Here is a 16,497-nt window from a genome sequence, read left to right on the forward strand (position 1 = left end):
TGTGGCAGGCTGTGACAGGACGAGCTGCAGGCGGGCTGGTCCGCTAAGCCAGGGACTGTGCCTTCCGAAGCCCTTTGCTGGAGTCACAGCCAATGTCCAAGTCGGCTGCTGTGGAGATACGCAGACAGGCAGCTTTCACACAGCAGTGGGGACTTGTGGTTCTGTAGGTCTCACAAGAGCTGTTGGGGTTACAGGTGGCTGCCTTTCCACTGTGTCCCTATATGACCTCTCTTAGTTTGGGTGTGGGTGTGGACAGAAAGCAAAGCCTCCGGTGTTTTATGATATGGCCACTAATCCCAGCAGAGACTTTTCCCCTGATATAACCTCAGTGGACAGTGTGATCATTTTCTAAGGTTTCACTTCCATTTATTTTCACACAAGGGTTAGGACATCAATGTGTGATTTTGGAGAGTTTAATTCAGTTATAATTCAGTGAATACCGAGCTTATTAGCAATTTTGATTTTAGATCCCCCACATTGTGTTGGAGATCAAACCAGGGCATCACCTGTGCTAAGCGAGTGCTCTACCTTGAGATAGATCCCCAACCTCTTGTTACATTTTATCACAAGGCTTGGTCTCATTAAGTTGCTAGACTTCCCTCAGACGCCCTTTGTAGCCCAGGAAGGCCGTAACTTCTGCTTCTCCCACCCCAGCTTTCTGATAAGTGAGGACGACAGACACGCAGCACTGGACCAGCTGGTAAACTGTTTGCTCTGAGAGTGTGAAGGGCTGCATTTGGTGTCCAAAACTCATCTTTAAAAATTAAAAGCTGCGTATGGTGGCGCGTGCTTATAATTCAAGCTCTGAGGAGGTGGAAATGCACGGATCCCTGGGGCCTTTTGTCTGTCTGGTCCAGTTTGTTTGACAAGTTCCAGGCCCCAGTGAGAGATCCTGTCTCCAAGGATGGAGACAAGGGATTGACCTCCACACATGCATCCTTACATATGCGCTCACACAATACACATACATATTCATAAAACACAACAACATAAATAATATGGACCTGGAGAGTTCTCAGCACCCACATGGCAGCTCACAACTGTCTGTAACTCCAATTCCAGAGGGCCCAGTGTCCTTTTTTGACATCCACAGGCAACTGCACACACACACACATACACACACACACACACACAGAGGCATGCATACACATATACACATGCACACATGTGCGAACACTTATGAATGAATCATACAAAATCCTACTAGCTTCTAGAAAGGGGATCCTTTCACTATGGCTACTGTGAGCTCAGTGGCTGGTGTCCCTTTCTGAACTTCCTGTATGCTATGGGCTTCTGGGTAGGAGCTTGAGGTGCCTTTATCTTGGGATCAAATCTAATTCTCTCCACTTAATAACTTTCAGATCTTGGGGAAAGTTACCTAAGTTTCCTAAGCCCTGGCATTCTCGTCTATGAAGAGGGGATAATAAAAGTTGTTCTGGGGTTAAATGAGGGGGAAAGTCATGATGAATTTGGCACAAAACCTGTCAGGACTCCTTTCTGCACAGCGTTGCAAAGCACTTTGCTAACAAAGGGGCTGCAGTTGTTGTTGGCACTGGAGCTCTCATAAGGAACTTAAGGAACAAAATGCCCTCAAAAATGTCATTAATGAACAGGAATTGCCACCACTGCTGTTGGCTTCTCAGTGTTCATTGTATCCCCACTGCGCTGCTTTGCACACGGCTTTCCCCCTTTTGCTTCCAGGCAAGCTTGGTATAATGTGTTGAAAATACTAATTATGCTCTTCACTTTTTCACAAGCCTTCAAATATGAATCTCTTGTGGCTTTACTTGGAGAAGTGTGTGGTGTGTATGTGTTTGTGTGTGTGTGCCTGTGTGAGTGTCTGTGTCCCCATGGTATGTTTGTATGCCTATGTGTCTCTCTAAAAACTTGTGTATATGTGTGTGCAATTCTAGGTCTGTGTATATGTTTGTGCCTGTGTGTGTGTGTGTGCATGCGTGTTTGTAAACATGTGTCTGCATATGTTCTTGTGGGCTGTCCCCTAGTCCCCTCTGGTTATAACAAATTATTGATACCAGTTCCTTTAGAAAGACAATTAATGCAATTACCTTCCTGTTGAATCGATACTAATGTCTTTTTTCTTTAATGTGCAGGTTTTGGTGAGTCCTGCTGCTGGCCAAGCTGAGGTAGGAAACATGGTTTTGCTGTCTTTGCAGATGTTTTGAAGTGGGTTTCTTCTTTGGAGTGCACTGAGCTTCCTGGCTGTGCTTTTCCTAGGACTTTGCTGTCTGTGGCAAGCTTTCTGTGGTGCTGGGCTGACTAACCCCTTGCTCAAAGAGTATGCTCTTAATATCCTATAATGGTGGTGGGGATTTAGAAGATGACTTCTGAGAACATGAAAAGGATGATGGCAGTCACTGCCCAGGTAGTTTACAGGGAGCACAATGCATAGCTCCATGATTAAGTACCTATCATGTCCTCAATAGCACAGAAATGCTTCCATTGTTTCCATTATTGTGATGTAAAATACTCGGAAAAATCTTGAGCTATAGCTGCTGCTACCATGTCTGCTTCACAGACAGGTAAACAGAGACTAAGGAACCCTCAAACTTTCCAAGCTTCATTCAATGAAGGAATGAATCCGAGCCATGTTTGTCAGGGTGCAGTGTTGAACTCTGATTGCCATGATATGTAAACCACCTAGGTATGGCCTGGTACACAGGTCGTGTTCAGTATGCTCCTACTTTGCTACTTACTAAGGGCCGCTTCTAAACACTAGGCCACAAGAAGGCTTCCTGTCATCAGCACCAGGGACAGCGGCCTGCTTCTTTGGCTCCGCCACACACACACCTCTGCTCCTCCCCCTTCCCAAGGCCTTCTCTCACCTTTTTGCCACACAGGACAACTTAAAACAGTCAACTGATGGAAGACAAACAAACAATAATAATAATAACAAAAATAGCCCCTTTCCTGTCCCCCCTTTTCCATTTTCTAGCAGGCTTCTGTGGGGAAACATTTACCAATATAGCCTTGATTAAAGAGTATTGGTTGGGAAGGCAGAAATACTTTGTGTCCTGATTGAGATGATGTTTAAGGACTTGACAAGCCTACATCTACTGGCAGAGCTAGGGAAAACGTGTGCTGCTGCCCACCAACAGACACAGGCAGGGACCTTCTTGGAAGTTTTTTTCTCATAGCTCCATGCTGGAAGCGGCTCATGCCCATTAACCAGTTCATAAACCCATCATGGTGAGGGATGCAGTGGAATGCAGGGCCACAATCCAGAATCAGCCATGGGTATGAGAAACAGCCTTAGGAACCACGGAGACGGACTGCTGGATAAGGAAGCACCTGGATGAAATAGAGGAGGTACCCTGGGTTCTGTCATTTGCACACACAAGAAAGCAGGCAGCACTCATCATGAGTGATAAACTAAAGAGGGCCTCCCGGAGGGGTCTTTCTGGGTGGTGGGGATGCCCTACAGCATCTTTAGGGTTTGGTGATATGGCTAACTTCCGTGTGCAAAATGGATGGGTTTTATGTTTAACGTGGGTGTGCTTTTGGTATGTAGTTTGTAGAACTGGGCAAAATGAAGTTGATGGGAAAATAGAAAGAAAGGAAGGAGGACAGTGAAGAAGAGGAGAGAGAGGAAAGAAGACAAGATGGAAGGGAAGGAAGGGGAGGGAGGGAGGTGAGAAAGGGGTAAGGGGTGTGAAGGAAGGGAAGAGTCTTTCATGGCTGTGGACAAAACACTAGGAATGGTGGTGGAGATTTGCCTTGACCTCAGTTTCACAGGATTCATTCTGAGGCCATGTTTTGGGGCAGGACATCACGGCAGCAGGGTGTGGTAGACCATCAGCTGTCCACGTATGAAGTAGAGGTTGGGGCCGGAATAGAGGGTTGGGGAGAATGAAGAGCGTGAGTACCCAGAACACAGGTGAAGCTGCAGAGGAAGCGCCGTTCACTTACTCATCCGCCGATTCCTTCATTTATCTGCTGAGCTTCCCTCCTCCAGGTAGAATATATAGTTTATACAGAGCCTCCTGTTTTCCTAACTGTTGTTTTGAAGTCTGAGTTGTCACGGTTGCAGCCGAAACATATTTGTTTTTCACTACTGTAGGGAGGTAACCTTTTATTAATTGAATTTCTAATGGCAATTCATCAAAGCAAGTAGTCACTATTATTTAATGTGAGATTTAAATTCATGAGCAAACAGCATGTTCTTGCGTTCTTGTAGGTGAATAACAATAGATTAGGGAGCGGCATCGGTGTGGCCCTTTGCTGTCTCCAATCACTGTTTGATTTTATTTTTTGCCTAAGTACAGACAAACAGTTGTAATTTAAGCAGAACAGCCTCTACCTGTGGCAGAGACATGGGTTAAAGGGAAACAAAAAGAATTACAAGCCTGCAGAAGGAGTGTGTGAATGGCTTCGCTAGCTCTCTTTTCTCTCTGCAGATTGACAGCGAATATGTGAATAACGTTTGCTAAATCTGGACTCAGGAAACATGACAGCAAGCTGTCTGTGCCAATAACTCCTCACGGCATATGCCACCCCTCCCTCATCACACACAGTTTTAATAAGACACCACACGGGCTATGGAGAGACATTAAAACCCTGCCGACGGAAAAGCTTTATCTTCCAACCAAATTCTGTGCCTTGCACATTGACGACAGCTGAAGAATTTATCTTAAATTCCCTCTGCTAGCTGCAGAGCACATGGCCTCTTTGTCCCTAAGCAGCCTGTAAGAACCAAACTAAGATGTCACATACATAATATAACAGATAAATGGCCCAATTTCCACACGCACAAGACGGATGGAGTGCAGGTTCAGCACATACATATTTGCACGTTAATTGGCCCTGCGTGGATCAGTTTTGAACCTAAGTTGCAACTGCATGGCTCCCAGGTTCCTTCCCCTTGGGAATCATTAAGCCTGCTTTATCACACAAATGCATACACATTTCCCCCTATTTATCGTCACGCAGCTTGCCCTGCTGAGAGAGAAACCGGGTTACCTGGGCTCAGCCATTGCACTGCAAGTGTTTCTGTTGGCCTCTCAAACACAGACTGCATGGAAACACAAAGATCTGAGACCCAGCCCACGTTGGCTCTGCTGACAGCCAGACAAAGGACTCTGCTGGCCAGGATGTTTGGGGGGAAAAAAGAGAAATTATTCTCTTTCAGTTAACAGTTGTTTTTTTATTTTGCTTCGCCTTAGCGATCGCCTGTTGATAGTTTAATGGTACTATAGACCCAGTGGAGGGCCTCCATTTTGATAAATGGGACAGCTTCTGTTTGAGGGCAGAGCAGTCGAGCTGGATTGATTGATATTACCGTTTTGTTAGCCTGAATAATTGCAGTGGCAAACGGCACAGGTGGTGATCACAGTGGCTCTGGGTGAAGTGGGTGGAATGTCCCTCCTACTGATTTTCTTCTCTTCCTTTCAAAAAGAAACTCAATTCCAGGCCAAGGAATCATTTTTTTTTTCTGTTTCAAGTCTGTGCCTCAAGAAAGGTAATCAGGGGCTGAGAACCAATTAGAAGTCGTCTGGGCTCCTTGAGAAGAGGCCACAATATTCGAGAAGGGGCTGAGCTTCCATTGCTCTGAGCAGCCCAACTCTGGCCACCTGACTCACTGGGGAGTGCAGCACTTCTCACAAGGAACAAGTGAGCTATGCTTTAGGGTGGCAGGGGATGGAATCTGTGTCTCATGGAGGAGTTCCTCATTTCCAGCAGACCCCTTATGGAGCCAAAGTCAATCACTCACCTAGTCGTTTCTCTGCCAAGTGTGGTGGTGATTCTCACACAGGATGGCACATGAGCCTTTCCTCACTATGCCAAAGCTTCTGGCATAACTTAAGGGAGAAAGAATATATGCCAGCTCTGGTTCCAGAGGGTTCACTCTATGGTTCCTGGTTTTGTTGATCCTGGTCCACAGTGAGGACAAACTTCTTGGTGGAGAAAGCATGTGGCAGAGGCATGGCAGACATGGGGCAGAGAGTAATGGAGACAGACAAAGTCTCTGGGGGAGAATATTGTCCCAAAGGATGTACCTACAGTGACCTATATCTTTCTAGTTAGACTCTACCTCCTACAGTTTTCAGAAACACCAAAGATGACACCACCATCTAGGGACCAAATCTTCAATGTTTTGTATCTGGTATGAACTGTAAATAGGGCAAAACAGTGTGTTTTTTATGAGATACCTATGATAGCCTGGCACCAAGCAGGACTTCAATAATGGTTTCCACCACCCTTGTTGCAAGCAGGGCCCACTTGTTGGTTCCTGGCCACCCAGCTAGCTTAGACCCGAAATAATCACACAGAAACTGTACTAATTAAGTCACTGCTCGGAACCTTAGCTCTAGCTTCTTATTGGCTAACTCTTACATCTTAATTTAACCCATTTCTATTAATCTGTGTATCACCACATGACAGTGGCTTACCAGGTAAAGTTTCCAGTGTCTGTCTCTGGCTCCATGACTTTTCTCTGACTCCACCCTTCTTTCTCCCAGCGTTCACTTTAGGTTTCCCCACCTACCTCTACTCTACCCTATCAGGCCAACCCAGTTTTCTTTACTCACTAATGGTAATCACAGCATACATCACCTCCCTTTCTCTGTTTAAATAAAAATGAAGGTTTTAACTTTAACATAATAAAATTACATAAAACAAAACAGGTACCAAGTAAAAATTACAGATACAATATTTATACTTATTTTATATCTTATCATAACTAAGGAAAACTATAACTATAAATTCTTTAACTCCATCAGAGACTCCAGAAGGATATAATATTACATAAGTAAACAGGAAGTATATTGTAAGCAACTTCCAAAACTCTAAGTTGATAGAAACATCTCATTGCCTGGACAGTCACCCAAAGTTCTTCTGTACCATTGAGGCATCCATCTTCACACTACAGGCCCATAGTATCAAGCAGACTTTTTCATAAAGCAGGAAATTTCAAAGACAGTTTCACCTATTTTGGCAGTTTGTCAGTCACTTTCTTCTGTATCCTGCAGAATGTCCAGCAGACCCTTTTATGAAGCAGGAATCCTGAAGGATTGTCTCACTTTTAGGCAAATTTAGCAGTCATTTTTCTGTGGGTTAAGTTAAGCAAGCAGTCCAGGCAAGAGCAGTTTTTTGTCCAAATGGCTAACCAACTCCATAAGGAGCCTCTTCGATGCCTATAATCTTTTTGAAGTAGCTAGTGCTGCCAGGAGCAGATGTGTCTCATTATCATGAAAAGTCCTAAGTTATTACAACATTTTAAATGCCATATTCTAAAGGTCTTTAAAAGATTTCAAGATTGTATAACTGAAATATATTTCTATATATCTAAAAAACCTAATTAATATAATTATAACCCTGACTATTATAGATGATTATCTATTAACCTATATGTCTTAATTATACATTACATTTTTAAATGAGCTGCACAATCACAATACCTTAATCAAGAGCAGAAATATATTTATATATATATTTATATGCAGTATAAAAATTGACCTTAAATTTGTATTAATAAACCAAGATTAATACCAATGTAAATTATTCATATCTATATCATATTGCCCTTTAAATGTAAACAAACATTTATAAACAATATTTGAGAATATGGGCATAGTTTTTTTAATACTGTTTTTAGTTGATTGTTGGGTGTAGTAATCTTTGGGGGTTTATAAAGTAACATTTGGGGGGTCTTGTTTTATCAACCACACTAGTCTAGAAGCAATTTACAGGTTTTTATACTCTGTGGAAACAAGAGAAGGACCTCTCTTTTTTTAAGTAACAAATCTTTAGACCCAAATTTGGAAGTCATGATACCTTTATAATACATATGTTGGTTTAGGTTAGCAGCCCATACAGCGAAATGTCTTTTTGTACTTAGCTCATTTACAGTTAAAAAATTTAAAGATAGCACAATAATATACATAATCTAGACTCTGCATTTTTATCTTTATGTGGCTTTTTTTACTTATTTATTTATGACTGTCTGTACTCTTCTTTTTAAAAACTTTAAAAAATTTTACTTTTTTCTTCCACGCATACATACATTTATCTAACACTGCAACCCATTTAGAGGTCTTTTATGTACAAATTTGTCCTGTGTATCCATAGTTATCTATTGTCCAGGAGTACTTTTTAAAATGTTAAACACTTTTTAAAACTTAAGCTGTGGCATTACTAGGTCAAATATGGTATTATCTGTTTATTCCACCCAGTCCAAAACATAAGCTGTGCCATTACTATGGTTTATATGGTATTTTCTGCTTGCCAGTCATGCCTGACCAGTCTAACATGGTGGAGCCACTTGTGCCTCTGAGAGCCATGCACACAGTCCCATTTTTAGGCACACAGCCAGTCCATGTTGCCATTAAGCAATATACAGTAGTCTGCTCACAAACCCCATTCAAATGCTCAGTCTCCTGAAAGAGCCAGAGGTCGCACTGGTGGCATGGCCCAGAAAGCTGGCATTTAAAAATGATGTGGCTTTGTTGTTATTGTTGTTGTTACTGCTGAATTAGGAAAACCTCTGTTAAAGGAGCTGTGGCAATCTTCCAGATGAAAAATAAATATGGCTAAACTTTGTTTTTTTGTGTCTAGAATTTTTTAAAGCTCTCTCAGGTTTTAAGTGGATTTTAGTTGGCCCCATGTTGGGTGCCAATTTGTTGCAAGGAGGGGCCACTTGTTGGTTCCCAGATGCCCAGCTAGCTTAGACTCAAAATAACCACACAGAAACTGTATTAATGAAATAACTAGTTGGCCCTTAGTTCTAGCTTTTTATTGACTAACTCTTACATCTTAATTTAACCCATTTCTATTAATCTGTGTATTGCCATGAGGCAGTGGCTTACTGGGTAAAGTTTTCAGTGTCTGTCTCTGGCTGTGGCTCCATGGCTTTTCTATAACTCCACCCTTCTTTCTCCCAGCACGCAGTTTAGGTTTTGCCACCTACCTCTATTCTACCCTATCATGCCAAGCCAGTTTTCTTTATTCACTAATGGTAATCACAACATATAGAAGGGACTCCCATATCACACCCCTCACTCTTTGTGTGTGTGTTGTGGGGGTTGAGGCACTGTCACTCCTCAGAAATGATATCCACCGCCTTTGGGACTATCTTTTACTGACTTAGAACTTGCCAAGTAGGCAAGACTGCCTGGCTGGTGAGCTCCAGGGATGCTTTGACCTCTGCCTCCCCAGTGCCATGGTGAATATGCAGCACACACCCAAGTTAATAATAAAATGGATTCTGGTACTCAAATTCAGGTTCTTGTGTTTGAAAGGTGCGTACTTCACAAACTGAACCCCTATCATGACTTAATTCTACCTACAAACCTTTTCCTTTCTATTTTGTCTAAAGTACAACAGTAGCGAGGAACTTACTGAACAATCATTTAAGAGCCATGTCTGGGAACATGATTTTATAATCTCTTAATGTCACAAAACAGGAAAGTCCTTGCATGGTTTACTTTACATTGGGTTTTATGACTTCTTCTGCCACTCAAGGACAATGTCCACTTGAGGATCAGTGGCATTTCACAATAGCGTTCTTGGCGTCCTTTTTTTTTTTTTTTCAAATCACATGTTGGTCATCTTCCCTGACCTTGAAGCTAGTGCATATGGACATTTCAAGAGCTCTGAAAGGTCTCCTGGCCAGAACTCAAAGGCCCAGACTTCCCATTTGGAGATATGATTAGTGTTTTTTACAGTGGACTTTAATGTGAGGGCCTGTTATATTCCAGGCACAGCACTGCAGTACTTGCACAATTCCAATATGCAGCCACATCCTCAGAAAAAGGTACCCTATGGGAAGGATTGGATAAGAAGTGTTATGGTGTCAGACCATTCATGAGGAGCAAGATTCTCACAAGAGCACTGTACTCTCCATATAATTTTGTATCTGAGTTCAAATGTGAGCCTGAACTGATGAGTTATGTTTACAGAGGATCCTCAGGGAGAACTGAAGATGAGCTAGGCTTTCATCAAACAAAGAAAATTTTAGAGCACAAGAAAATGCACAGGAGAAAAAGAGCTCATCAGTTTGGGGAATATGCATTAAAGCAAGTGTGAGGAAACTGCTCTCATCACTTCTAAGGAGTGGAAAAGGAGTGAACATAAAAAAATGTAGACCCAAGTATCCTGTGGAAGTCATGAAACAAGAGGGTTAGAAGAATGAGATGGCCATACTAGATACCTTAGTGGAAGTTAGGAAATGAGAACCAGGCTTGTAGTTCTAGGTTCAGTCAGTGTATAATCTCAAGTATTCCATTGTAGATGGAAGCAGAAGCCATATGAGTATAGCCTCTGAAGCAAGCAGGAAAATACATAAGCCACTTGACAGAGCAGCTATTTAAGAAGGCAGGTACTTGAGCCAAGAGAACAAGTTCTTGGCTTGGAGGCAAGGTAAGATTCTGGAAGCAACTTTTCAAGTGGCATTTTGTTGGAGGGTAGACCACAGAGGATGTATCAATAGATTGAGAGCAGGCACCAGTGCACTGGGAGCAGGAGGGACCAAAACACTCTCAGGGGCACTGTGCCTTCCTTGTTATTGTGTGCCTCCTTCCATTTGGTGGAGGACATTTGTCCTGGAGATAATGTCCTTAATATCCTGGAAATAATGTCCTCTTTAACATGGGCAGAAGAAATGATGGAGAGTGGATGTGGCAGAGAGAGAGAGAGAGAGAGAGAGAGAGAGAGAGAGAGAGAGAGAGAAAGAGAGAGAGAGAGAATATGAATATGGGAGTGAAAACCTGGCAGTTTTTTCCCAGTAAAGAGCTAAAGTAAGTATGTACATAGAGAATAAGGAGAGTGGAGGCAGAATTGAGTTAAAGATGAAAATTAAACAGAAAGCCAGAGCTGCTGATAAGAAGCCTCTGGGTCATGCTGACCAAGCAGTGAGTGAGACCTCTACAGCAAACACCCCCATAGAGACCTGGTATCCATGGAGAGGTGTAGGAAGACAGTCCCAACAGCAGCAGTGGCACTGATTGGCATGGCTTTTGGTTGCTACCTGTGTATGGATCCCAGACACTGAGTTATGTGAGCAGCCTCAAGATGAGTATGGAAAAGGACACTCAAGGCAGCTGTTGTTTAGGTTCCATTTCTAATGGTGATGAACACTGACAAGAAGCAGCTCACAGGGGAAGAGGGTTCTTTTGGCTGTACTCTGAGAGGCTACAGTCCAACGTGGTGAAGAAGGTGTGGGTGGAAGAGCTTGTGCCTTGGTGGAAGAATAGTGGTTAGGATTCTATTCATCTCCATGGACCAAGAAACAGAGAAAGATGGGGGGGTCATAAGCCTCCACCATGCTGAGCTCATTTTCTAGGGTTCACAGCCTCCCCAACAGCAACACCAGCGGGGAACCACTGGAGTCTGTGGGTGCCATTTCTCACTTAACAGGCCACCCAAGGAATAGAGCCTAGTAGGAGGGGAAACATGGGCAGATGGCTCTCATCCTTCCCTTGTGCTCTCCCACAGGATGAGAGTAAAGAACAAGCCTTAGGACTCCTGTGACAGTCGAAGGGATGATCTGGTGTATGAGAGGCCATTGACATTCACCTGCTGTATACCCAGTCCTGAACATACACTGCTCACTGTGACTTTTGATGGGGCATTTACAGCTCCTTTTAAGTGCTATAAGAAACAAAAGCATCAACAATCCATCAGAGCATCTAAACCAAATGGAAGTCGTTGATGCCCCAGAAGCGCCTTAGCCCAGGAACTTCCTTTAAAGGGATGCTGGAGAATGGACAGTGAGAAGTTGTGCAATTTCTCTTTATACTTCTGGATGAGAATGGACTCTAGGGGCTGGAGAGATGGCTCAACAGTTGAAAGTGTTGGCTGCTCTTCCAGAGGACATGAGTGAAATTCTCAGCAACCACATCAAGAGGCTCATGACCACCTGTAATTCTAGGTCCAGGGCACTGAAGACACCTTCTGTGAGTTCCCTTCACTTATGTGTTATATATGTACAAAGACACACACACATAAAAATAAATAAATAGATCAGAGCAAACAATGGGCCATTACTGGGAGGTATGGAGGACACTTACTCTCAGAACAGCACAACTGCCCCGGGACACTGTGGTCTGAATGTAAGGTATCCCCACAGGCTCATGTGTTTGAACTCCTGGCCCCCAGCTGGTGTTACTATTTATGGAGCCTTTAGTAGGTGGAGTATTGCTGGAGGAAATGGATCACTAGGGTGGGTTTTGAGATTTTCTAGGCTGGCCTCCCTTCCTATTCACTGACTGCCACCTGACTTCAGATGCAATGTGACCGGCCAGCTGCCTCACACCCCGGCCTCACACTTTCCCATCATGGCGGACTGTGTCCTCTCAAACTACAAGCCAAATTAAATCCTTCCACCATCAAGTCTTCTCATCATGTATGTAGTCACCAACATCAAACTAACATGGGAAGAGGGGTGTGTTTGAAGAAGAGGAGCAATAGTAACCGAAGTTGACTTTCCCTAATATGCAAGCGTGTGCTGGCACAGCACCGGTCCTTCTGTGTACTCCATCTTATTTCAGTTTCTCCTTCCAGGCGTCCTGTGAAGCAAGGGTTGCCAGCTTCCCTATTTTACAGGCGAGCAAACCATAGCTCAGCACAGTTCAATCAGAGAGCTAATAAGAGTGAAGTCAGGGTCACATTGATGATGGTCATGCACCAGCAGGGTGCCTGGAAAGCAAGGTAGGAAGTCATCCAATCACTTCAGGAGCCAAGGCTTCTTCTTGGGGCACTGGCAGAAAGACTAGTCGCTCCTTTTCCAAACTCTATCTTAAGATCAGCCATTTGAAAGCAAACCCAATCATGCTGGTTGACTCTGTGCTAAGGTTTCCTGAGTGTGCTGGGATCACAAAATTCAATCCTGCACTATCAATTACATCCTATGGTTTTGACACCATCCATTTCCATAGCATTATACATTCCAACCTCCTGACTGTTTCTGACTAAAGGATCTGCTCCTGGGCATATATCACAGGGTCAGTATACCAAATAAGGCCCAGCAGTGGAGGCTCTTGCTTGCCATCCTCTGTAACAGCATGTAATTTCAAGGATTCCGCATGCTTTATCAATGGCAACGGGAGATGTGGGTCTTCTCGCATAGCATGGTTTTCATGGAGAAGAAACAAGAAATTTGGAGGAGTGTCGGTTGATAGAGACTGCTGGAATGTTTAACATTGTCTAAAAGGTGGGGAGGTAAACTTCCTGAAAGGGAGAGAGAGAGAGGGAGAGGGAGAGAGAGGGGGGGGGAGCGCAGTTAAGAAAGCTTGCTGGTTTTTCAGAGGAACACATTTTGGATTCCAACTCTCATGCTGAGTAGCTCACAAATTCCTGCCACTCACACCAAGGGGAATGAAGAATCCATTTAGGGCTGTGGTACACCTGAGAAAAGAATAGAGATCCTAGCTCTGGTCAGGGCCAAGTAAGAAGGGCTGTGCCTGGTGTTTCTCAGAGTAGCAGAGTGCACAATATATTTGCTAGAGGATGGATCCCTTGGGGGGACCTGCCTTGTTCAACTAAGTTAAAGAGCATGTTGTTGCCATTCCTTGAGGCACTGGTGACTTAATGTCAAGAGGAGTCTGTGATATAGGAGTTGTGATATAGGTAAGTTGCAGCAGAGGTGAAAGGTGAATACCTAGAAGACAGTTAAGTTTCTTAGGAAGCCTAAAGAGGCTTTGGATGTGATGGGCCTTTCTTTCCTTCTTACACCCACATCACCTGTTCAAGGTGGGAAAAACGGTCAAGAGCCACATACCTGGATAAATCTGTAGCATATTATTTCTAACTAGAAATACCTTCCATATCACTGGTTTTGCTTACTTATTGAAACATGGTCTAAGTACCACAGGTGGGTCTTGAACTCTTTATATAGCCCAGGGAATCCTGAAACCCATGTTCTTCCTGTCTCATCCTCCCCAGTGCTAGCATTTCAGGCATGTCACATCTTGTCTGACTTTGAAGAAATTTTTATAAGGGGTAAAGAGTTTTTTTGGACAGATGTATATGTGGGTGGATGATGGAGCAGCAGAGAGATGAAGGTCTACCTGGACTTGGGTGTGAAGAACATTGAAGGTTAATCTTCCCGATGCTGGCCTTTTCCCAGTGGTGGCAATGAACACAGACACCATCTCGGGAGCATCCAGACTTCCATGCTAAGCATTTTCTATGGATTACCTCTTTTATTCTTTCTAACAGACTTGGGGAGTATTGCTATAACCTTCATTTAATGGATGATAAAGCCGAGGCTCAGAAGAGTTTATGGGTCTATCCAAGGCCATACGGCTGTGGGCAAAGTTAGTATTTGATTCCACGCACTTTGCTTCCTGAACAAGCTAAGATGGGCGGGGTGGGCTTGCAAGGCCCTGTGGGTGGAAGTCTGCATGGCTCAGCACAAAGCCCTGGTGATGAACGATGCTAGCATGCTTGGGGGAACTGGTGACTGCGGTTGATGCTCCGCAGTAATGTTCCTTGACTCGAGGCTGGCATTCCTCTCCTCTCACCAGAATGACAATTAGGGGTGAGAGAAAAAAAAGTTATTGCTATCCTGGCTTCCTCTATTGAGCTATGGATAAATGATGATGGCTGTGAAATAGTGTGATGTTTGGATCATTTCTGGTAAATTAAAAAAAAACCTAGAAATTGAATAAAGTGGTAATCCATGCAGACATTTAAATAAAGGAGTGAAACAGAATTTGAAAACTCTTTCAGTTCCTCCTGGGCTCGTCATTCTAATGTAATTAGTTGGCAAAAAATATTAATTAGTACTCAAATATCTGACATGTTTTACGTGTTGATTTGAAACATGTTAATTACATCTTATACTTTGTCCCTGGGCAATTTACAGCAGTTGCCCAGGTTGGAGTTCTTAGAGGTGGGCATCCAGCTGTGGGTAAAGAGCGAGCCGCTTAAGTATGGAATCTGAGTTTGGATCCCAGCACCCACATAAAAGCCAGCTGTGGTGGGGAAAGGGCATATTTCCCGTGCTGTGGGGGAGGAGATAGGAGGACCCTGGGGGACCTGCAGCCAGAGAGTCTCACAGAAATGGTGAGGGTCAGTTAGAGTCCTCATTCAAAACAATGTTGGGGAAGCAATTGTGGAAGACATTCGGTGTTAACCTCTGGCCTCAACAGGTGCCAACAGGAATGAGTGCACCCTGATATACACGCTATTGTGAAAAGTCCACTAGAGGAGACCACTCAGACACTAGTTCAAGCCAAAAGGAAGTCTTTATTAGCCAGTGGGCTACTACATTAGCATTCTGGACCTGAGCACAGTCCTGAACCTTTCTCAGGGTGAGCTTTTCAGCACAAAAGCCATATCCTGGGTTGACACCTCTTGGTTAGCAAGAACAGTTAACTAAAAGCAGAACACAGAAGCCAGAAAGTAAGGTGAGTATATTTAAAGACTTTCCCAGAACTATGGACTTTGATGGATCAGATCTTTAGTCTCCTTTTGGCAGGTGATACTGCCTATGTGCTGGGTTCTGAGACCTGAATGGCACTCCCATCATGGTGTCAGCTGTGCTAAGGCTTCCAATGCAAGCACACAAAGGTAGTCAGCTAATGGGAGGCCCCCTTGAAGTCTCACAGCCTCTTGCATCTCTGGAGAGCAGACAGCATGCTTCTGACTTCAGCTGATGTGGGCTGTGGCTAAGAATGTAGCATCTCTAGAGGCCTTCTTCAAGTGTTCTGCTGGGTTTCCAAACTCTCAGAGAGGCTGGGCTGTTTCTTCTGCAGCTCATACAGCCTTTGGACCTTGCTGGTAGGTGACAGGCTCTTGCTAGTCTCCAAGTGTGGCTTATGGGAGATCTAGAGATTTGGCTAGTGCATTCTGAAGGGGCCTTTTCGTTTCTGTGTTTCATTATTCAAGTAATTTTTTGTGTCACTGCTCCTTGAGAGGTGCGAACACATGTCTATTCGCCCCTAAGGCACCAATGACAGGCCAAAATAATTACCGCCAAAGTCCAGCTTGGTGAATCAAGAGTTTACTGGTGTTGCTTAGGGAGTATGGGTGGAGGGTTACAACAGGAGCAGCTGAATCACCGAAAACCCACCCCAGCATGGGTGATGGTCCTCAAAACCTGGCAACCTGGAAGTCTCTGCAAGACTTGCAGGCACCTCACCAGGTTGGAGAGGGCCTCCTCCAGGCATCTCAGATGGCCTCTGACTCTCAGCAGCCTTTCTGATTAAAACAACCTTGAGGAGGGAGGGAATTTGTTCACCTGGTCAGTCTCAGGGACTTTCTGAGGCTTTTGAGTTCCTGGTCACTAAGGAAATTCTCTTTAGAATGTCTTTCTTAAAAAAAAAATTCTTTTAAAATTCCTTGAGTCTTACAGAGGTTTCCTCCATGATGAAATGTTTCATTTGGGAGGAGATTGCTATATTAATATTAAGAGGAGCAAAGCTGGACGAAGCGGTACACGTCTTTAATTCCAGCATTTGGGAGGCAGAAGAGGGCAGATCTCTGAGTTTGAGTCCAGCCTGGTCTCCAAAGTGAGTTCCAGGATAGCCAGGGCTATAC

The sequence above is a fragment of the Alexandromys fortis genome, unplaced genomic scaffold, assembly GCF_014885135.2.
Source record: "Alexandromys fortis isolate MF-2015 unplaced genomic scaffold, M_Fortis_MF-2015_v1.1 scaffold_29, whole genome shotgun sequence".
Taxonomy (NCBI): Eukaryota; Metazoa; Chordata; class Mammalia; order Rodentia; family Cricetidae; genus Alexandromys; species Alexandromys fortis.